Source organism: Hyperolius riggenbachi, chromosome 12 (assembly GCF_040937935.1).
Source record: "Hyperolius riggenbachi isolate aHypRig1 chromosome 12, aHypRig1.pri, whole genome shotgun sequence".
In the NCBI taxonomy this organism is placed as follows: domain Eukaryota; kingdom Metazoa; phylum Chordata; class Amphibia; order Anura; family Hyperoliidae; genus Hyperolius; species Hyperolius riggenbachi.
Window position 1 is genome coordinate 109,868,406 of NC_090657.1, and position 23,339 is coordinate 109,891,744.

Consider the following 23,339-nt stretch of genomic DNA (forward strand, 5'->3'; position numbering starts at 1 on the left):
ACCATGTCTCCCATTTGTAAGTGAATAAAAGATCTTGTTAAACTTGTTCCCTGCAAGATTCATACAGAACACATATTATGCTTTTTATTCTCAGACTGGACTCACAAATAAAGAGCAGAAGAGTTGAGAAACGGCAGAAGTGCTCAGCGGCTCATCTGAAGTAGGAGCCACAAAATGTTTTGATTGACTCGAACAATACAGCCTTTGTTGAGCAGCACTGCCAGTGAATTGTCAGTTCTCTAGGTTTTTAATGACAGAGATGGTTTTGTTCTTCATGCTGCGATGACATGACTAGTCCCTCTGGAATGAGCTCACAAAATTCCTGCCTTCTGTCCAGGTGATAGGTATAAAGAGATTTTACAACCTTGCTTAACCCCACAGTAACTGCTGGGAAATGACGAAAACGCACACTCAGGCCAAGACAAATCAAGTAAACAACTTTCTCACAGAAATCAGGTCTGTTGCGCCATGATGGCTTGCAACATCAGTAAGACTGGAAACGTCAAGTGCAATACAGCCCTGTGTAGTGTTTCCTGAACTGCGCCAGACATAGAGCAGCGTCAAATCTTCCGCAGCATCTGCATAGCACCGATCGCCAGAAATATGGCCACAACACTGCCACAGTTCAGTGAAGCATGAGAAAACCATGGGACATAAAAACAAATAAGCCCCTCTCATAGACAACGTTTTTGCTATAAAAATGATCAAAAATAAACTTGTATGGGATAAATTATATTGATAACTAGAGAGTGAATAAGATGCTAATAATTTCAGCTTACAAGCAAATTGTTTGCAGTTTGGAAGTGGGCCAGATTGTTTGCAGTTTGGAAGAAGGTCAAATTGTTTGCAGTTTGGAAATGGACCAGATTGTTTGCAGCTTGAACGTGGGAAGGCCAAATTGTTTGCAGCTTGGAAGTAGGCCAAATTGTGTGCAGCTTGGAAGTAGGCTAAATTGTGTGCAGCTTGGTAGTGGGCCAAATTGTGTGCAGCTTGGAAGCGCACCAAATTATTTGCAGCTTGGAAGTAGGTCAAATTGTTTTCAGCTTGGAAGTAGGCCAAATTATTTGCAGCTTGGAAATGGGCCAAATTGTTTGCAGCTTGGAAGTAGGCCAAATTGTTTGCAGCTTGGAAGTAGGCCAAATTGTTTGCAGCTTGGAAATGGGCCAAATTGTTTGCAGCTTGGAAGCTGGTTGGTCAAATTGGTTGTAGCTTGGAAGTGGGCCAAATTGTTTGCAGCTTGGAAGTGGGCCAAACTGTTTGCAGCTTAGAAGTGGGCAAATTGTTTGCAGATTGGAAGTGTACCAGTAAAATTGTTAGGTTTGCCTACACAGCATATGGACCCATACTAACATAGTAGACATGTTCGAGTAGCTGTCTCCTGAGTTCTCAGTCTACTGCCATGTACATTTCTAGTTAATGCTTGTTCAAATGAGTTGTTTTGTTCCCTGACTGATTACTTGGCATGGAAAATATACTAAGGGCGGTAAAAGGAACGAAAAGTCATTTTCTATGCAAATATATGTAGCTTGAAAATGGACTTATCAATTTAAGCCTGGGTGAGACTTGATTGGTCCATTTTCAAGCTGCATATATTTGCATACAAATTCACATAATCCTGCATCTCACTGATCATCCCTAGTCCAAACTGATTCCAATTGGAAACAGGATCAATTTTCCGATGATAACTTCCCAAAATCAATCCAGTTATCGATCAGGAGCTGATCTGAAATGTTGGAAATAATTGGTGCAATCCCATCAATTGGACAGGAAGTTGCCTCGTGTGTGTACCCAGCAATAGGCCAGAAACCCACTAGGAGCGATTTTCGAATCGCTTTGCGATTTGAAACCTCTTGCTAATGTAATACTATGGGTGTGATCCTACTTGAGCGATGTGATTTCATAAAAATCCCCCATAGCATTGCATTAGCAAGAGCTTTTTCAAATCACTAGCGATTAGAAAGTGTTCCTAGTGGGTTTCTGGCCTCTCTCTGTATAAAAGTGAACACACTGGATTGTCCCACCTTGCTGAAGCATCAGGTGCTGAGATTAAACAGCAGAGTAATCTCAGCTCTCTACATTTCAGCACTGGGGGATCTCACAGCTGAATATCTTCATTAGGTATGTGTTTTGGGCTTGAAGGGTTTTATTGTATTTTTTCCCTTTTTTGGTGAAGGAGAAGAATAGAAACAGATGCTGATGGTGGAGTGGGAGTGCCAGAACATGGTGGAAGGGTTAACATGTAGCGTGGAGAGTGCCAAGATATTGGGCTCTATTCACAAAACTTCTCATAAATGACTTATTTATCACCTACTTGATAAAATTAACATTTATAAGCAAAATAATCACTCAAAGTAAGTTGTTCCTGATTAACTTCATTTCCATGTTACTTATCTTACCTTAATTATATTATATTTTTGCTGTTTGGGAGCTTAAAAATGTAACATAGATAAGGTGAAAACAGAGGAAAACAGGTGAAAAAGTTTTGTGAATCATGCCCAATAATTGAAGGGAATTTTATGTTGGGGGTGAATCAGGAAGGGGGGCTGCTAAGACATGGGAGGAGGAAAAGGGGCAGGGGGATAGTGCCTCAAATAATGGCTGAGTTATGGAGGGAAAATAGTGATTTTTATGTTATGCTAGAGACCCAATACGGCAAAAACATCATATTTCTCTTCCACCATTGATGGTACACTGCAGCTCTGGCACTGAAACTAATGGGGATGAACAGTTTGAGCTGAAATGAAACAAACATTGGGAATGTAAGGAAAAGCATGCGAGGGAAAGGAAAAGGGAAAAATAAATATAACAGAAAGAGAGGGAAATAAGAAAGGAAGGGGGATTAACAAGGGGATACTGATGAGATCAAAGGAAAAATACCTAAAAAATGTGTATATACCGTGATTTTCTTGTTTTGACTGTAGCTGTATAAGGATAGAGTATGACCCTTACACTATATGTTGATTCATTAACTAGAGAAGCCATATGCTAAGCAAGACAAACAAGGATAAAGAAACAAAACAATCTAGGCAGAGCACAGTCCTATATTTGCAATGTGTGATAGTTACACGTCAGCATACATCTTGTAGACTTTGATGTGGGCTTCTGCTGAAGTATAGCTGCACCCCCTAAGCAACATGTAAATGATTTTCTCAGCAAACACAGCTGTTTGAGAGCTAATTTCACTATCATCCATCTACTGCAGTAACTTAATTCTCTATCCAAGGCTCACATTTCAGCCTGCACTCTCTCCATATCCTGCAGATCTCATCAGTACCTGGAACTCAACTCATCCAAAATCTCATCAGTACCTGGAACTCAACTCATCCAAAATCTTTCCTTTCAGCCATCCCCAATTCTTTGTTTTTGTCACTGGAGCCAACATGTTAGTCTTAAACCCACTTTTCATTTTAAAGCACTCCCAAATATTATTACATACATGGAACCAGTCTCCCAACATCACAAAAATGCCTTTACTTTATTTAAAAATATACTTAAAGGGAACCTTAACTGAACGGGGGGTATAGAGTTTTACTTACCTGGGGCTATTGCCAGCCCCCTGCAGCAGTCCTGTGCCCTCGGCGCCGCTCTGGAATCCTCTGGTCCCCCGCTGTCACTTAGTTTCGTTTTTGACGACTCACCAGTCGCCGGCCGCCATGCGTATTATTGAACGCATTCACCAATGCAATTAGCGCTATTGCGGACCGCATATCTACGCGTGCGGAATGCGGCAACGCGTATTTTTGTACGCGTTGCGGTCCGCAATAGCGCTAATTGCATTGGTGAATGCGTCCAATAATACGCATGGCGGCCGGCGACTGGTGAGTCGTCAAAAACGAAACTAAGTGACAGCGGGGGACCAGAGGATTCCAGAGCGGCGCCGAGGGCACAGGACTGCTGCAGGGGGCTGGCAATAGCCCCAGGTAAGTAAAACTCTATACCCCCGTTCAGTTAAGGTTCCCTTTAAGACCTTATTTTTCTTTGCAAAGCCTGTGGTCAAATGATCACGGCTAAACTCTTTTCTTTCCCATCCTTCTTAATGCAGCATCATCACAGCATCTGCCAGTATCACAAGGTCCAACTGCAGGGGACATAGGGCGGTTAATTGGCAACCCATGCAATCTACTAAAGTGCCAGTGGGGGCACGGCTCAGATTGCATAGTCTGTGTGTGTGTGTGTGGGGGGGGGGGGGGGGGGGGAGTTGAAACTGTGGTCACATTATTGTACTTAGCAACAAGTTTTGAATTAGGATGATACCAATTATTGGTTAACTTAAAAGAAAAGGAGTAAGCTTTCGGCTAATAAGCCTTCTTCAGGCTCAGTTCCCGTATGCTGACAAGATGTTAGAAAACACCTGAAGAACGCTTATTAACTGAAAGCTTACCCTTTTTCTTTAAAAGGACCACTATTGTGAAAAGTTACATAATTTAAAATGCATGTAAACACATACAAATAAGAAGCGGGTTTCTTCCCGAATAAATGAGCTATAAATTACTTCTCTTACAGTAGTAAATCTGATGGAACTGACAGGTTTTCAAGTCGTCCATCTCTTCATGGGGATTCTTAGTATTTAATTTCTTCTTTACAAAAAACACTCCCTAGAAATTATCTATAAACCACCAACACCTGTTTGCCCACTATTCTGGCAGGTAGGCTGGGCAACTGCCATTCACTAAGTGTTTTTGAAAATTAATAAAAACCTGAGAATCTCCCATGAGGAGATGGGCTAATCCAAACCAATCAGTTGTGTCAGACTTCTACTACCTACTGTAAGTAAAAGCAACATGGTAGAAAAGTAATATTTATTACATTTTACTCTGGGAGAAATGTACTTTTTATTTCTGTGGGTTTTTTTTGTGATAGAGGTCCATTTTTTTTAATGATAGTGGTTCTTTGAAAAGAGTCTGAAGCCTCCAAAAATACCTGTTTTTCCTTTAGACTTCTCTTCAGCATTAATGCCACAGCTGAAACGCTGCACCCCTGCGGCTGAACGCTCAATTAATACCCCCGAAATCCCCGGGGCAAATTTCGGGGCTCCTCCCTTGAAGAGGCAGAGCTTTGCGCAGTAGCTCTGCCTCTACTCGCGTCAATCTCCGCAGGTCTCCGCCTCCTCCTGCACCTCTCAGTCTTCTTTCACTGAGAGGGGCGGGGAGAGGTGGAGATCCGCAGAGATTGACGTGAATGGAGGCAGAGCTATAGCGCAAAGCTCTGCCTCCCCTGGGCAGCAAAATCCACGACTTGGAAAATTGTGAATTCTTGCCCCAGGATTTCGGGGGTATTATTTGAGCGTTTAGCCGCAGGGATGCAGCGGTTCAGCTATGGCATTAACGCTGAAGAGAACTGAAGTAAAAACAGGTATTTTTGGAGGCTTCAAATTCTCTTTAAGTTAGTCAATAAATGGTCTCATCCTGATTCAAAAGTTCTTGCTTTTACTGATGGCTAACATGGTACAATACTCTACTGCTATTATTTGACTTAGGCTCAAAATGACTTTAAAGCCTGGCCTGATCAACAATGCAGCATTCTTGCTTTAATTACACACTAGATGGTTCAAGGCCGCCTCTGCCTAGAATCTAGCATGTGTATGACGGCCTATATGCATCAGCAAGAGATCCAGCCTTCTGGATCATCTCATCTGAATGCAAGCCAGGGCAACTATTCTGCTCCTTATATCTCCCACTCCGTTGTGAGGTCCATGTGATCCCTTCCATTGCCAAAGAAATTGTCTGTACAGTGCTTGGCCAGAACTCTCACCTAAGGGATCAAGTAATGATCCTTGTGGGCAACAGTCCTCGTACAAGGCTTAAGGTGGACACACCATACAATTTTTTAAATATCTGTTCAATTCAAGATTAGCAATCAATTTTACTGACTTATTTTAACAATTCCAAAATCTGACCAATGTACCACACACCTATGTTCAATTCCCCCCCCAATCATGAATAAAATAATTGAAAGCTCAGAAAAATTGATTGGTACTGTACATCAAGTAATTGAAAATCTATCACACACCATACAATTCTTGATAAAGTTGATCTGAAATTTCCAACATGTCCAATCTCTAAAAATCGGAAAAAAATGGTTAGTCCGATCGGATGTTTCAGGACAACCGATCAGAATTATCAAATTGGCGAAAAATTGGATCTTTTAATTGTATGGTGTGTGGCCACCTTTAGGATGCTACTCTGATTAAACGGGTATCAAACTAGCTGCATTGTGAACTGATACCTGCCTAAAAATTCAGTTTTCATCATATACAGTTGTCAGTGAAAAAATGACAGTCATCCGTCACTATTTTTAAACAGAGCTAAAGTCAGTAACACGAGGATACTGTATTACTTATCAGTGATAACATTTCAATGTAATTCAGCCAATATAACCATATAACACTCTCAACTCCTTGCAGTTGATGAGATATGTAGCTTATGACATGACACTCAGCATGACTTTGTGCCACACTGTGTCCTTGCACTTCATCTCATAATGCTGACCATGCCCGTTTCTAGCCCCGTGCGGGGCGTGCCACCGCCCGGGGCGCTGTTGGGAGGGGGGCGCTGTAATGGAGGGGGGAAGCACCGTAGCCGCGGGGAGGGCAACCCAACCTCTCCCTCCCTCTTCCGGGCCACCCTCCGTGCTCCCCCCTCAGATATATAGTGAGCAGCAAGGGAGGGAGCGCTGTATACAACATACCTCCCTGGCTCCAAGCGCTGCTCTCTCGCCGCCGGTCTTCTTCTCTCTGCATACACGCTTATACACACGCTGCTTCCTGTTTAGCCGGAAGCAGCATATGTATACGCGTGTAGGCAGATGGGAGAAGACCGGCGACGAGAGAGCAGCGCTTGGAGCCAGGGAGGTATGTTGTATACAGCGCTCCCTCCCTGGCTGCTGCTCACTATATATCTGAGGGGGGAGCACGGAGGGCGGCCCGGGAGAGGGAGGGAGAGGTCGGGTTGCCCTCCCCGCGGCTACGGTGCTTCCCCCCTCCATTATGGGGGACAGCTACCTATCTAACCTATCCTGGGGGGCACCTACCTAATCTAACCTATGCTGGGGGGCAGCTACCTATCTAACCTATCCCGGGGGGCACCTACCTAATCTAAACTACGCTGGGGGGGCAGCTACCTATCTAACCTATCCTGGGGGGCACCTACCTAATCTAATCTACGCTGGGGGGCACCTACCTAATCTAACCTACACTGGGGGGCAGCTACCTATCTAGCCTATCCTGGGGGGCACCTACCTAATCTAACCTACGCTGGGGGGCAGCTACCTATCTAACCTTTCCTGGGGGGCACCTACCTAATCTAACCTACGCTGGGGGGCAGCTACCTAATCTAACCTACACTGGGGTGCAGCTACCTATCTAACCTATACTGGGGGGCACCTACCTAATCTAACCTACACTGGGGGGCAGCTACCTATCTAACCAACACTTGGGGGCAGCTACCTATCCTGGGGGGCACCTACCTAATCTAACCTATGCTGGGGGGCAGCTACCTAATCTAACCTATACTGGGGGGCACTTACCTAATCTAACCTACACTGGGGGGCAACTACCTATCTAACCTATACTGGGGGGAACCTACCTAATCTAACCTACACTGGGGGGCAGCTACCTATCTAACCTACACTGGGGGGCAGCTACCTATCTAACCTATGCTGGGGGGCACCTACCTAATCTAACCTATGCTGGGGGGCAGCTACCTATCTAACCTATACTGGGGGGCACTTGTCTAATCTAGCCTATACTGGAAGGGGGGGGGGGGCAGCTACCTAATCTAACCTATACTGGGGGGCACCTACCTATCTAACGTATACTGAGGGGAACCTACCTATCTAACCTATACTGGGAGGCAGCAACCTATCTAACCTATACTGGGGGGGGCAGCTACTTATCTAACCTATACTGGGGGCACTTATCTAACCTGTATTGGGGGCACCTACCTACCTAGCTAGCCTATACAGGTGACAACTATACTGGCTACCTATATTGGAGACACCTACCTAAATGACCTATACTGGGGGCACCTACCTATCTAACCTATGCTGGGGCCAATTTTTACACCCTCGCCCTGGGTGCATTTTAGCCTAGAAACTGCACTGATGCTGACTGTCAGCACAGTTTACATAAGGTATACAGGGGAACCTCATAAGAACAGAGGTTTTCTTCCTAGTTCAGGCCAGCTAAGTTTTTGCACTCTCCTGTTTTCTCCCTTGCCTTTTCCCAAACATATTTCATTTCAGCTGTCCAAGGTGTAATGTAGTTATTGTGATGGGAGTTGCTGCCAAAAAAATAGATTGTTACAGTCTCCTAAAGCCAAGTATATCCCTTACAGAGTAACTGTAGTGAAAAGAACATAATTAATAAAATTGATTTTTTTTTTAAATACCGGTATTCATTTTTAGATTATTTAGTCAGAGTTTGCCCATTGTTACATTTTTCCTTTCCCTGATTTACATTCTGAAATTTATCACAGGTGGTGACAGCTTTAGTTCTGCCAGGTGATCTATAAGAAATGTTCATTACTGAGAGTTCTGTGCACATAGGGAGATATTGCTTGCTTGGCAGTTGGAAAAAAAGCTGTTATTTCCCACAATGCAATGAGGTTTACAGACAGCAAACTGTCAGGACCATGGTCTACTAGACATATTGTGGAGCTTTTTTCATATATTGATCATTATTTATTTACTATTGACTTATATTGTTATTGCATGGCGGCCATCCTATGTTTTTAAGTGTTTTTAATGACTTTTTGAATAAAGATGATGAGTTTATTGAATATTCGAGTGGTGCGGTGATTTAGGGAACTACTGTTCTTTTTGTGATGTTCATTGTGTTTTAGTTCCCTTCTGCACACTCTCATTATAATACTTGTTATTTATAGAGTGGTTGATGGTGCTTGCCCCTCCGTTTTTTGTCTAATTACATGGTCTACTAGACATCACACTATGGGAGGTTTTTCACCACAATATCAGCCATGCAGATGTCCTTGATAATCTAATCAAGAAATGGTAAAGACTTCTAGTGGGAAAGGGGATATAGGCTACAGAATGGGATAAAGTTCGATCCTGGGTTAACGTCCCTCTTTAAATTATTATCGCATGTAGAAATTGGTTGTGTGTATAGCAGTTTGTGTGTGTCTGTGTGGATTTCCTCCGGGTAAACCGGTTTCCTCCCATATCCCAAAAACATACAGATGCCTTAATTGGGTTCCCTGTAAAATTGGCTCTAGGCTATGATGGACACATTTAAGTGACAAGTCTATATACTCTCTACAGCGCTGCAAAAGAAGACATGACTATATTAATACTACTAATAATAAAAGGTGTTACCATAACATTAGTGATCACCTCTTCAGCAGCTGGCAAAGCTGCAAAATACTTGGCTAACCTGTTAAACCCACAGAGAGCAACCTACTGCTGAATTTCCCTCTTCATAGAACAGGAGAGGCTGCTCAGGAGACAACTGGGCAATGTGCATGTTTCGAGAAGGCAGTTTAGGGACAATTTTTAGACAATAACTAAAACTAATTTCGTGCAACACTTATCCTAGATGTGTACACAGCTTAATTTATAAAAGCTTAGATCCATTTTAGTATCTGGAAAAACATGCACATGGACTTCCTTTCATAGCCACCACTTTTGCTATCTTCAAAATTACGTTGGCAGCTATTTTACCAACCACACTGTTACTTCGTTAAACCATTGTAACAGTGTCCTTCAGTTGTACTGATAATTTACGCTACGACTCCTACATATTGCAAGTGGCTATTTTATTTAATAAACAGTGTGGAAGTCAGTCATTATCTAGCATTTACACTGCACAGGAAAAGTTTTAATGATGCTTAATAGCACTGTAACAATTATGGAAATGGACCAATGTTTTTTTTATGGAGCGTCCATATTGCTTTTCTGCCATTTGACATTAGCAATTAGAGGAATTCTAAAAGTGACGATAGCATTTCATTAGTGGAATGTTTAATAGCAGCTGATGCACCTTCGTGTTACACAAGGCTAGTAGCTGAATAAAAACAATAATAACAAAAAAGACTGTGTCACTCATAGCAACCAGACTACCGCTAATACATGGTAATCCGTACCAGGGAAAAATAAAGCCCAAACTGGGTAGACTATTATTATAAAGGCCCATACACACGTCGGATTTTTGCGAACGACCCGTCGTTTGAACGTTCCGTCGTTCGCACGTCAAATCCGGCGTGTGTACAGACTATCGTTCGGGTGATAAGACTGGTTAAACCAGTCTTATCACCCGAACGATAGTTTGTACACACGCCGGATTTGACTTGCGAACGACGGAACGACGCAACGTTCAAACGACGGGTCTTCGCAAAAATCTGACGTGTGTATGGGCCTTTAGGAGCACTTTTGCTGGAACAACTAAGGCAAGAGGACTCTGCCCTGCAATGTCCCACAAGTAAAATTCCAAGGGTAAAATCTATTGTAGCTGCAGTCTAAGCCATGGGAAACTAGGTAACAAAAGGGAGCAGCATCATGCGGAAGGAAGAGACAAGAACATACGAGGCATGTTGCCTGGCAGGAATCGGGCGACATTGCAGAGTGGACACTGTACAGACAAATTGCTATTGAAGCGTTCTGTTGCTTATGTGGGTGGGGGGTGATGGAGTGGTGCCAGCCCCTGTCACTGATACCCATCAGATTAGACCCTAATCTGCCCCTAGGGCACCCAATCACCCGCCCACACCCTCAGAACGCCCTCAGACCCCAGTCCTGATCACCTCGGCAGTGCATTGCTTGCATCTATTTCCCCCCTCTAATCACACCTTGAGACACCCATCAATCACCTACTTTCACCACCTGTCACCCTCTAGCACACCTACCCATCAGATCAGGCCCTAATTTGCCCTGTGTGGGCTCTTGATCACTCGGCCAAACCCTCAGACCCCCTTCCGATCACCTCCCCAGTGCATTGATTGCATCTATTTTCCCCTCTAACCACCCCCTGAGACACCCATCAATCACCTCCTCTCACCCCCCTAGCACTCCTATCCATCAGATCAGGCCCAATACAACCTGTCATCTAAGAGGCCACCCTGCTTATGACCGGTTCCACAAAATTTGCCCCCTCATAGACCACCTGTCATCAAAATTTGCAGATGCTTATACCCCTGAACAGTCATTTTGAGAAATTTGGTTTCCCGACTACTCATGTTCGTGATACGATCAGCCGCCGGCGACTGGCTCCGCCCCCCTCGCGCTGTAACCCGCCGGCCGTTCGGAAGCGCCGGCGGGTTACTAGCACCCGGATAAGCCGCATGTACTTAGTATAATAGGCTTTGTAATGTATACAAAGCCTATTATACTGGCTGCCTCCTGCCCTGGTGGTCCCAGTGTCCGAGGGACCACCAGGGCAGGCTGCACCACCCTAGTCTGCACCAAGCACACTGATCCTGCCCCCCCTTCCCTCTGATCGCCCACAGCACCCCTCAGACCCCCCCCCTGCCCACCCCCCAGACCCCTGTTTGTACCCAATCACCCATCAATCACTCCCTGTCACTATCTGTCAACACTTTTTTTTTAACCCTAAACTGCCCCTGCTCCCTCCTGAACACCCCCCACCCCTCAGATTCTCCCCAGACCCCCCCCCCCCCCCCTGTGTACTGTATGCATCTATCCCCCTGATCACCTGCCAATCGCCTGTCAATCACCCATCAATCACCCCCTGTCATTGCCCCCCATCAGTCAGCCCCTAACCTGCCCCTTGCGGGCAATCTGATCACCCACCCACACCAATAGATCGCCCGCAGATCCGACATCAGATCACCTCCCAAGTGCAGTGTTTACATCTGTTCTCTATTCTAAACACCCACTAATTACCCATCAATCACCCCCTATCACCACCTGTCACTGTTACCCATCAGATTAGACCATAATCTGCCCCTTGTGGGCACCCAATCAACCGCCTACACGCTCAGATTGCCCTCAGACCCCCCTTATCAATTCACCAGTGCAATATTTACATCTGTTCTTCCCTGTAATAACCCACTGATCACCTGTCAATCACCCATCAATCACCCCCTGTCACTGCCACCCATCAATCACCCCCTGTCACTGCCACCCATCAATCAGTCCCTAACCTGCCCCTTGCGGGCAATCTGATCACCCACCCACACCAATAGATCGCCCGCAGATCCGACGTCAGATCACCTCCCAAGTGCAATTATTGATAGTACTTACAGTTGTGTTCAAAATTATTCAACCCCAATGCTGTAAAGGGTTTTAGGTGATTTAGTGTACATTTGTAATTGTGTTCAGAATGAAATCTTACAAGGAATTTTTAAAGAACCAAATGCAACTAAAATGACATCAATTGTTTTTGTAATACAGTATTAAATGTTTTTTGTGTGTGATTTCTTCATTGACACAATTATTCAACCCCTTAAAGACTACCACTCTTAAGAACAGAGGTTCATTCAAGTGTTTTCGATCAGGTATTGAAAATGCCTGTGGATGTTAACGAGCAGCAATCAAGCATAATAAGCACCAATTAGGCAGATTTAAAATAACTGTAATACTCAGCTCCTTCTAGACATTTACAGGTGTGTTTACAAACATGGTGAAGTCAAGAGAATGGTCCAGGAAGACAAGAGAAGAGGTGATTTCTCTTCACAGGAAGGGCAATGGCTATAAGAAGATTGCAAAGATGTTAAACATACCAAGAGACACCATAGGAAGCATCATTCACAAATTCAAGGCAAAGGGCACTGTAAAACGCTACCTGGTGAAAATGTGATGCAGTCCGTCCAAACCTGAGGCTTGGGAGACGTCGCATACACACGCAGTACGCGTGGCGGACTAGCGACAGTTGCGGAGACAGAAGTTGCCGGCGATTGAACTTTTTAATCACACGGCAACTGCTGTCTCAGGCGACAGTTCGGGGTGCGCGCCTCATACACACGGGGCAACTGTCGCCCAGACATGCGCGTGCCACGTGTTTGTGGCGACAGTTGTGCCCCGTCTGTATGAGCCATAATGGCCCATACACACGGGGCACCGTTGTAGCTGTTGCTAGCACACAGGAGACGTGTGCGTAACAGCTCGGCGACAGCTCCGCCTGAGCGACAGCTGTCTACACGTCTCTGCCCAATAGGCAGAGACGCGGCGGAAGCTGTCGCCGAAAGTTTCATCCCCCCACCGGAAGCTCCCTTCTGGCTGTGGGTAGCTGTCGCTAGTCCGCACATACATGCGCAGTATGCGTGGCGGACTAGCGACGGTTGCTGCGATAGCTGTTGCCGGCGATTGACCAAGTCAATCGCCTGGCGACAGCTCTCACTAGCGACCGTTCATGTTGCCGGCGATTGACCAAGTCAATCGCCTGGCGACAGCTCTCACTAGCGACCGTTCGGGGCGCGCGCCTCATACACACGGGGGGACCTGTCACCGCAACATGTGCGTGCCACGTGTTTGTGGCGACAGTTGTAGCCCGGTTGTATGGGCCATAAGAATGTGACTGAACTGGAGGCTTTTGCCCATGAAGAATGGGCTAAGATACCCGTAGATAGCTGCAAGACAAGCTATGCTTCACGTTTGAAAAAGCTGTTATAACTGAAAAAGGATGTTGTAGTACTAAGTACTAAGAATGAATGTCACTTGGGGGTTGAATAAAACTGATAAGGATGTGAGCACAGAAAAGACATTTGTGGTTATTACATTATAAATGTTATGTTATATTTGTCTGACTTACAAGTGCCTCTTTGATTTAATTGTAAACAAGATGACTGAAATGATCAAAATCAATGTCAAACTGGTCAAAACACTCAATTTCAGTGGGGGTTGAATAATTTTGAACACAACTGTATGTGCACGGAAAAATCAGCCTAACAAATTCCTCCCTGTCTAAAAGGGGGATGGAGTTTCCCATCTTGCTGGGAGGGCAGCAGCTCCTATATCAGCCCCTCCTATCAGGACAAGCCCTTTAAAGAGAATCTGTACTGTCCGATTTGTACAATAAAAAACATATCAATCGAGTCACTGTGATCTCCTGGATCCCTCTTTGCCGTTTCTGCCGCGATCCTGGCTTTTAATCGCCAGTTTTAGGCAGTGTGTACAAACAAAGAACATGGCCGCTAACCATATATATATATCCAAACATACACTAACATGATGAGTTTTTCTGGCAGATTTACTGTCAGATCGATTATTTCCAACATGTCCAATCTCATTTCTGATCGGTTTTCCGTTCAATACAACGGAAAATTGTATCGTATTGATTGTGTGCTCTCTCAATCAATAGTCTACTGGAGCAAAATGCACATATTGCCAAGGAATGCGCGAAATATCCAGAAAAACCCCCCCGCATTTTCTGCATTATGTGAACCTAGCCTAGGGGGTCCATTCAGACCTGAAAGGTTTGCCAAACTCTAAACCACTAAATAATACCACATTAAACAACTGCCTCTGTTTAGAAGTGTTGCCATCCATTGCTGCCCAGATAAGTGTAGTGGTAAGCTACCATCATCCAGCATGCAGCTGTTTATTACATTTTGCAGTATGTGCAGCAAAAGGAATCCTGTAAAGACTACCTGTCACTGCAGCAAAGCTGCAATGAAAAAAAAAATCAGGTCTTTTCAACCTGCAGTATCAAATGCAGATCTCTGAATGGGTCCTACGGGTACATTAAGACCACAAATGCAATGTTTCCTGAATTATATTAGCAGTTCATTTAGCTGATTTATGCATTCTCTGGAGTCTCTTTTTAAAGGTTAAACTGACCTAGAATTGATATTTTCGCTCTTGTAGATGATGGAGATTTAAACACCAATATAGTCAGTTTTATGCTTAAAAAAGAAAGATCCATGATGATTCTTTGTTGTCTGCGTTAGTTGTTTTATATGACTTAAAAACTTAATAAGGTGTTCTTGTTAAGAAACAATCCTAATCAAGCATGGGAAATGGATATTTAGTATGATGATTTTGTATAATGTGGAGCTGACAAGGCACAAGTTATGCGCTCCACACTCAGGGGACTTGTTATGGTAGCGCTATAGAATGCCACAAGGAAAACAAGATATTTCAATTATCACTCAACCAATTTCACACCCAGACATCAGAATGTCTAGGAGTTCTCGGCTAAAGTGGGATTCTCAAGGTCAGAGTAGTAAGTGTTCTTCATACGTCAGCATGTCTTATACCAACAGATGCATGTGCTAATGTCTCTGAATTAGGAGATGGTGAGAAATACGTGTCCTCAAGGCTGAGGCCATCTCAGAGTGACATTTCAGTACCAGGTGGACAATGGTATTTTAAAGCATGCTGCCAACTCAAATGGCCGGACCTTCCTGATTGAGATCCCCTATCTCTACTATTACATTTCATACACAGCTGCACAGACACATTTATTACTTCACAATACAATGCAGTCGTAACACAGAGATGGACTCTAGCGTTTGTTTCAGGACAAAGCAATGAAAAGAATGGTATTCACATTGAGGTTATATAAACAGTAATAACATTTTATGGTGGCTGGACAATCTTCATACTACTGTTCTATACGTGTTCTGGCTCAGTAGCCCAATAAATAGTGAAGGCAATTGATTGGCCTTATAGCCAGGAAAATACTGCAGGTTCCATTAATGTGTTTGAGGTACATACATCAAGGCTGTCCAACTCCAGCCCTTGGAGGGCCAATATTCATGCCAGTATTCTGGGATGGACACAGCTACCTCCTGGGCGTTACGGACGAGCTCAGCTCGTTCAGTAACGCCGAAGGGCACCGCTCAGGCCCTGGTGGGCCGATTTGAGCAATTTTTTTTCAAACATGCAGCTAGCACTTTGCTAGCTGCGTGTTTGTTCTGATCACCGCCGCTCGCAACTGATCAGCCAGTACCCGTCGTGAAAGAGCCCCCCCCCCCCCGCAGACCCCTTGTGCAGCCTGGCCAATCACCGCCAGGCTGCGCTATGGGGTGGATCGGGACTCCCCGACGGCACGATGTCAATGACGTCATCGCGATCCTCACCATGGCAACGTGGGAAGCCCATACAGGAAATCCCGTTCAGAACGGGATTTCCTGTTGGGAATATGCGCCGGCGGCAATCGGAGGGGCTGGGCGGACGCCGCAGGGAGGGGGGAAGCATGTGGCTAGGCTAGCTACATGTTAAAAAAAAATTAGGTACAAAAAGCACCCCCCCCCCGTGTGGCCGTGCGCCGCTCGAAACCAGAACGCCCGGCGGGTTAAAGCGTGGACCTCACTTGCCTCGGAAATAAAGTTGTAAACCTTGCTCACATTATCATTGTAGGTGGACAAACACGAAATTATTTGCATCTAAATTTTAGTGGTACGGAAACTCATATAATCTAGACAAGTACCAGACAAGTACCATATTTTTCGGACTATAAGACACTCCTGCCATAAAACTAAGTAAAAAGTATAAACTAAATCTGGTGCATCAATGATGCAGGGCCGTCTTGTGGATGTTTTCCCCTTATTATCGAGTCTCTCTTGTACTTCTTGTGTCCCCTTGTCCACTTTAAGTCCTCCTGTGTCCCCTATGTGTCCATCTCTGTCCCCATGTGTCTTCCTCCATGCCCCTTTGCGTCCTTTGTGTCCTCTATTGCCCCCACCATGTGTCCTCCATCATGCTCCTTTGTGTCCTCTATTGCCCCCATCATGTCCTTCTCCATGTCCCTTTTAGTCCCCCTGTGTCTTCGTTTGTCTCCCTTGTCCTCCTTTTTGACCCCTTGTCCTCATTATTTCCTGTGTCCTCCTTTTTCTTCACCTGTTCCCTTGTTTGTCCCCGTGTCCTCGTTTGTCCCCGTGTCCTCATTTCTGTCCCCGTGTCTTCTACTCCCCCCGTGCAGAGTTAACAGCAGTGAAAGCCGATTGCGTCTCTCACCTAATTTGAGGCCGCCATAGCAATCGGAGACCTCTCTCTCACTGTTCCCCTGGTGTTAGTCGCATATAATGAAACGATCAAGGAAAGCTTTCTGATACCTGTTACTCAATACTAAACACAGAGCGGAGTAGAACACAGGGGACAAAGGAGGACACAGCACAGGGAGTCCCCGACATCGCGGTAGGTCAGCGGTTCGTATCAGTGGACGTTCATAAGTCCATGTATTTGGAATATGAGGCTCAGTGACTTTTTTCCTCTATTTTTGAAGGAGAAAAAGGGTGTCTTATAGTATGAAAAATATGGTATGTATCCCGAAATTGGCACTCTGTGAGAGTGAAGTCTATATCAACTGGTCAAATTATACATGTACTGTGGGTCACACTAAATAAACATAGTACCAAGGAAACTCAGAACCTGTCTATCTTCACTTTATTTTTTGCTGGGTTAAAAACTCGGTGCTTTATGTACCATATTTTTTGCACCATAAGACGCACCTGACCATAAGACGCACCTAGATTTTTATTAGAAAAAAACTGGGAAAAAAATATTCTAAAACTAGTACAGGTCCATGGTACAGGTGTGTCTTGTGAAGCTTCTACCTCCAAGCTGCCCAGTTAAGTAAAGCCTGCTGCCTACCAGCTGCACTGATCCCCACTCCCCAGCTTACACCAACATGAAGCATTCAACAATTTATGCTTACCCTCTAATGCCCCCTACACAGTTACACAATTACCATTACAATTATATATAGTGTTGCCTTAGGGGAAAGAGAAACATAGCAAAGTACCCCTTAATTTCCCTGCTTACCCCAGGCTGCTTGAGTCTAGATATATAAATCAGTCTGCTGCTCTGTGTGGGGACGGAGCTTCACTTAGCCTGGCAGAAAGCCACATCTATCAACCTTGCTCCACAAGGACGCACAAGTGGAGAATTGAGAAGTGAACCCCCCACATTGCAATCCCCACAGCAACCCGATGCGCTCTGAGGTCTTATGTACAATGTACATAAGACCAGGAAGAAGAAAATGTGCGCAGAAACAAAACTGAAAGCAGGAGAAGTGGTGGAACAAAGAGCCAGCTGCAAGAGCGCATATCGGATTCCCCAGTGGCATTTCAGCAGAGGATTACCGCTTCGGATCTCGTCACTATAGAGCAGGGGTCTCAAACTCGCGGCCCGTGGGCCATTTGCGGCCCTCGATACAATATTTTGTGGCCCTCGCCGGCAAAATCTTCCTTAAGGTTCTTTTCAGTGCTCCCAAGTGCGGAGTCAAGGTGCCGGCCAAATATTGTTTTAGGTCCATAAGACACACTGACTTTTCCCTTCCACTTTTGGGTCTTATGGTTCCGAAAAATACAGTAAAGAGGTTATTGAACTGCAAACAAATGCAATGGCAGCTCTCCTGAAAAGTAAATAGAAGACAAAGCACTTTTAGTGGTGCTAATTATTTATTTGAGTTGGGAGCTGAATCAAACACATTTTACATTACACTGACATTACTGATGTGCACACTTCAGAGTTAAAACGTAACATGTAAAAAAAAAGGAATATAAGACATCAAGAAAGTTCTATATACCAATGCCACTGTACATGCAACTAATTATCTAGAGTTTACTTTCAGTGCAGGTTTACTGTAAAAATATTATATATATAAATATATATATATATATATATATATATATATATATATATACAGGGCCGTGCAGAGGATTCTCAAGGGGGGGTGCTCAAATTTGAAAAAGGGGCCCTAATCGATAAATCGTGCTAAATTGTGTATGTAATACCCCTTCTCAAGAAAGCACTAGGCAATCTTATATATATATATATATATATATTTCAAGTACAATTATAGTTATACTGACTGACTGACTGACTGATAAGAGTATATGCATGTTGCGTCATTGTGCTTGGTAGTATATATGTAGCAGCATTAGCTTGTGGTGTTTGGGATTGGTTTTATACACTAATACAGCAGGGTCTGCACAGGGACACAGATGGCTCTGTTGTGATAAGAGGTGGATCTTGGTGTCTCCACATATGATTGATTTACCTGTTCTGCTGAGAGGGAGCTGAGCTGGGGACATTTGGTTTAGGTAGGGAGAGCTGAGCACATTGCTGGAAGCTCCTTCTCCTCCTCCTCATCCTTCACCAGCTTTGTGACATCACTAAGTGCACATCTTTCTGCTTTGATTAAAGTCGGAGAGACAGTAGCTGAAAAATGGGCTGCAGTTCATTTTAATATCACGGTGTCTTAAATTTGCTTTAATCTATTCCCCTTCCTCTCCCTCCTTTTTCCCAATTCTCCTCGGGGTTTTGTGCTGCTTCTCTGTACCTTGCACAGTTCTTAGTACAGTTGGCTTATTTTCCAGATCATCACCAGAAGTGCTTCAAATGAAGTGGACCAAACATTACTGATTTCAGCGTGACTATTATTATTATGTATTGTTTATTATTATGTATTGTTTAAGTGCTGATATCTGTACAGTTAGTGCACTGCAATGTTGTCGTGCTCAAGGCAGTATCTGCAGGAAGTTAATGACTACAAAGAGAGAGAGAATGTAAACCATCAGGGCTCGTTTCCACTATTGCGGTGCGGAATCGCCTGGATTCCACCGCTGATGAAATCGCATGCAGGTGCGTTTTTTACGCGTTAATCTTACGCGATTACGCATGCGATTTCGCATAGGTTAGGCTATATGCGTTTTTAACCATGTCACTGCCTGTGTTAATTTACATTGGTTCCTATGCGGAATCGCACGCGTAATCGCGCGTAAAAAAAGCGTAAGAAAAACGCATGCGATTTCTCTATTAAATACATTGCCTGCGATTCGCATGCATTCCACTCGCAGGCGAATTCTGCGGCTCTTTTGTGTGTTTTTTCACCGCTGAAAAAAACGCACCTCAACAACGCTACAGTGGAAACAGGCCCATCCACTTGCATTACATGTGCGAATCCGCATGCGTTGGACGCATGCGGATTCGCGATAGTGGAAACGAGCCCTAAGAGTGTGTCATCTATTTTTCTAGGCTGGAGAGACCTTTACAAAAATTATATATTTTACAGCAGTTGTTTTCTATAAAACACGATTTGCCTTTTTTCTAGTACACTATGACTCCAGAACAGTGAAATATGACTATTTCTGCATTTAGGTGCATCTCTGGTCAAACTTTAAAAGGACACCTGAAGTGAACGGGATAAAGCGGCTGCTGAATTTATTTCCTTTTAAACAATGCAAATTGTCTGGCTGCCCTGTTGACCTTCTGAATTTAATACTTTAAGCCATATGACTCTGAGCAAACATGCAGATCAGGTGCTCTAACTAAAGTTTGACTAGATTAGCCGCATATGTTAGTTTCAGGTGTGTGATTCAGACAATACTGTGGCATAAAAGATCAGCAGGACACCAGGCAACTGGGGATCTTGTATCAGTGGCTGGAACAGTGTGATGGTTAAAGTGGACCTAAACTCTTGCATAGGACACAAGGAAAACATAACAGAAATGCACCCCGTATGTATTTAAAGAGTTTCGCCTGTGTAATTCCCCCTCATTTGTGTCTAATCACTAGTTGTAATTTGGGTACTTATCCGTTAGCCGGGCGCATCCGGCAGGTGGCGCTGTTGTAGCGAATTTCAATGCGCTGTTGTATCTAATTCCATTCATAGTTACTGAACGTAGTACTGTGTGAATAGAAGCGCCGCAGGTGGCGCTAATTTCATTGTTGATACGTAACGATACAGTGTGTTAATGTCAACAAATATACATTGTATTTGAAGTGGCCGGAATTAAAATGAAGGCGGCGGCAATGTAACACATGAAGCCGCCGCCTTCGTCTATTCTTCTTCTTCTCCCCCTTTGCCCTCTCGCTTGTATACAATGCTGCCAGCCTGCGGGGACATGCGTGTCCCCCCAGAGTCGTTCGTCTCGGCAGGGAAGCCTGCTTGTTTCCTTGCGACGAACGACTGTGGGGGGACACGCGTGTCCCCCCCCCCCCCCCAGCTGGCAGTGTTGTATAGAAGCGAGAGGGCAAAGGGGGAGAAGAAGAAGAACAGACGAAGGCGGCGGCTTCATGTGTTACATTGCCGCCGCCTTCATTTTAATTCCGGCCACTTCAAATACAATGTATATTCGTTGCCATTAACACACTGTATCGTTACGTTGCGTATCAACAATGTAATTAGCGCCACCTGCGGCCACCTGTTACCATAGTAACTATGAATGGAATTAGATACAACTGCGCATCGAAATTCGCTACAACAGCGCCACCTGCCGGATGCGCCCGGCTAACGGATAAGTACCGTAATTTGATCTCCCGCCTGTGTCACATGACTGCCTATGGCAGATAAGCAAATAAGCCCATTTAAAAGTACAGGCTGTAAACAATATGTCTGCTTCCATGAATCAAGAAGTAGAAACTGTGTAGATTTATTTTAGGATTTGTATCAGCTGTAACAAGAAATGTTTTTTGTTTAAAGGAGTTATCAGGAAAAAAAAATACAAATGAGCTTTACTCAGCTGGGGCTTTCTCCAGCCCCTTGCAGCCGACTGTCCCACCCTGTCACCTCCGCTCCCTGCCGCCGTCCCGCTCTGTATTCAGGCCGACCGCGGGGTCGGCCTTACTGTGGCTGCGAGTAGCGCCGAACTGCGCAGGCAGATCCCGCGGGGAAACTCTGCCATAGGGGGTAATCTGCCACTGTCTGAATTGCTTGCCATAACAGTTCAGCCGACATTGCAGCATATTTCTGTGCGAGTGTCAGCAAATCCCATAGCCTTAAATGCTTTATTTTTATCTGGTAAACAAATAGTAAGGATCCAGGCAACCCAAAAGTTAAAAATCACTATTACTTTTATTGTTGATAAATGATCACTCCCCAGTTTACCTGACTGTTATTTGGTACACACAAAATTTGGTACACAAAAAGGAAGTTGCAGGGCATGCTGGGTTGTCCTTTTTTGTCTCTCTATTTCCTCTCAGACTTAACTAATGCAGACTGATTGGCTGAAGTCTCTTTCCCTCCTGTTTTCCCCTGCCACACCTCTGATCCTCTCTGATAGGCCAATATTTCTCATGCTGAGACAATGCATTTACTATAGTGAAGGGCGGGCAATGCATACACAATCAGGCAGAGGAGAGTAGGGCAGGAAATTACATCAGGATTCGATTCAAAATAACCATACCTAAAATGGGCAATGCTAAAGCAGTGTTCTCGCCAGAATTTTTTTCCCGCCGGGTGACATGAAATAGTAGCCGGGTGGCATGAAAAAGTAGCCGGGTAAGGCGATTTGAAAATGCAGGGCAACTGTGCTTAAAGCATAGGAGGAGGTGAGCCGATGACAGCCGGGTGGTCACCAAATCTAGCCAGGTGGAGCACCCGGCTAAAAGAGCCTGGAGAGAACACTGCTAAAGGTAGCCACACACCATACCACTTTTTAAATATCTGTTCAATTTAAGAATTGCAATCAATTTTTCTGACTGGTTGTAACATTTCAAAAATCTGACCAATGTACCACACACATATGTTAAATTTTTCCCCAATCGCGATAAAAATGATTTGAAACTCTGAAAAACTTGCTAGGGTGTGCATATTAATAAATTGACAATCCAACACACACCATACAATATTTAGGAAAATTTAAGATACAATTCCAGCATTCTGGATCGATAAAAATCGAAAAAAACTTGAAATACGATCAGATTTTTCAGTCGAATGAAAAAAAAAGCTTTCAATTTTCTTTGGGAGATCCAATCATATTTATCGAATTGCTGTAAAATTGGATCATTTTATTGTATCGTGTGTGGCCACCTTTAGAAGGATTTTCTCTTTTTTTTTTACTGGTAGAAAAATCACTAAAATGAAAAGGTGGACAGTGGAATACATATGTTATGTAAGTAGAGCAAGTATTTATCTACTTATATATGTGTTTGTCCATTTACAGAGAGATTTCTCCCACCCAGCATGGGTATGTGTAAAAATACACCCCAAAACACATTATACTACTTCTCCTGAGTACGGCGATACCACATCTGTGGCACTTTTTTGCACCCTAACTGCACTAAGGGGCCCAAAGTCCAATGAGTACCTTTAGGATTTCACAGGTCATTTTTGTTTCAAGACTACTCCTCACGGTTTAGGGCCCCTAAAATGCCAGGGCAGTATAGGAACCCCACTAATGACCCCATTTTAGAAAGAAGACACCCCAAGGTATTCCGTTAGGAGTATGGTGAGTTCATAGAAGATTTTATTTTTTGTCACAAGTTAGTGAAAAATGACACTTTGTGAAAAAAAAAAACAATAAAAATCAATTTCCGCTAACTTTTGACAAAAAATAAAATCTTCTATGAACTTGTCATACACCTAACAGAATACCTTGGGGTGTCTTTTTTTCTAAAATGGGATCACTTGTGGGGTTCCTATACCGCCCTGGCATTTTAGGGGCCGAAACCGTGAGTAGTCTGGAAACCAAATGTCTCAA

At 44.2% G+C, this 23,339-nt stretch overlaps 1 protein-coding gene and 1 long non-coding RNA gene across 2 annotated transcripts in view; one reads left to right on the forward strand and one right to left on the reverse strand.

Moving 5' to 3' along the window:
- The window catches only part of LOC137541279 (uncharacterized), a 44,172-nt gene extending 44,019 nt beyond the window's left edge, over window positions 1-153 (forward strand). The window contains exon 3 of the long non-coding RNA XR_011025118.1: window positions 95-153. This is a non-coding gene — a long non-coding RNA (uncharacterized lncRNA). The remainder of the gene's footprint in view (window positions 1-94) is intronic.
- RARA (retinoic acid receptor alpha) overlaps window positions 1-23,339 on the reverse strand; it is a 217,856-nt gene that overhangs the window by 180,189 nt on the left and 14,328 nt on the right. The window lies entirely within an intron of this gene.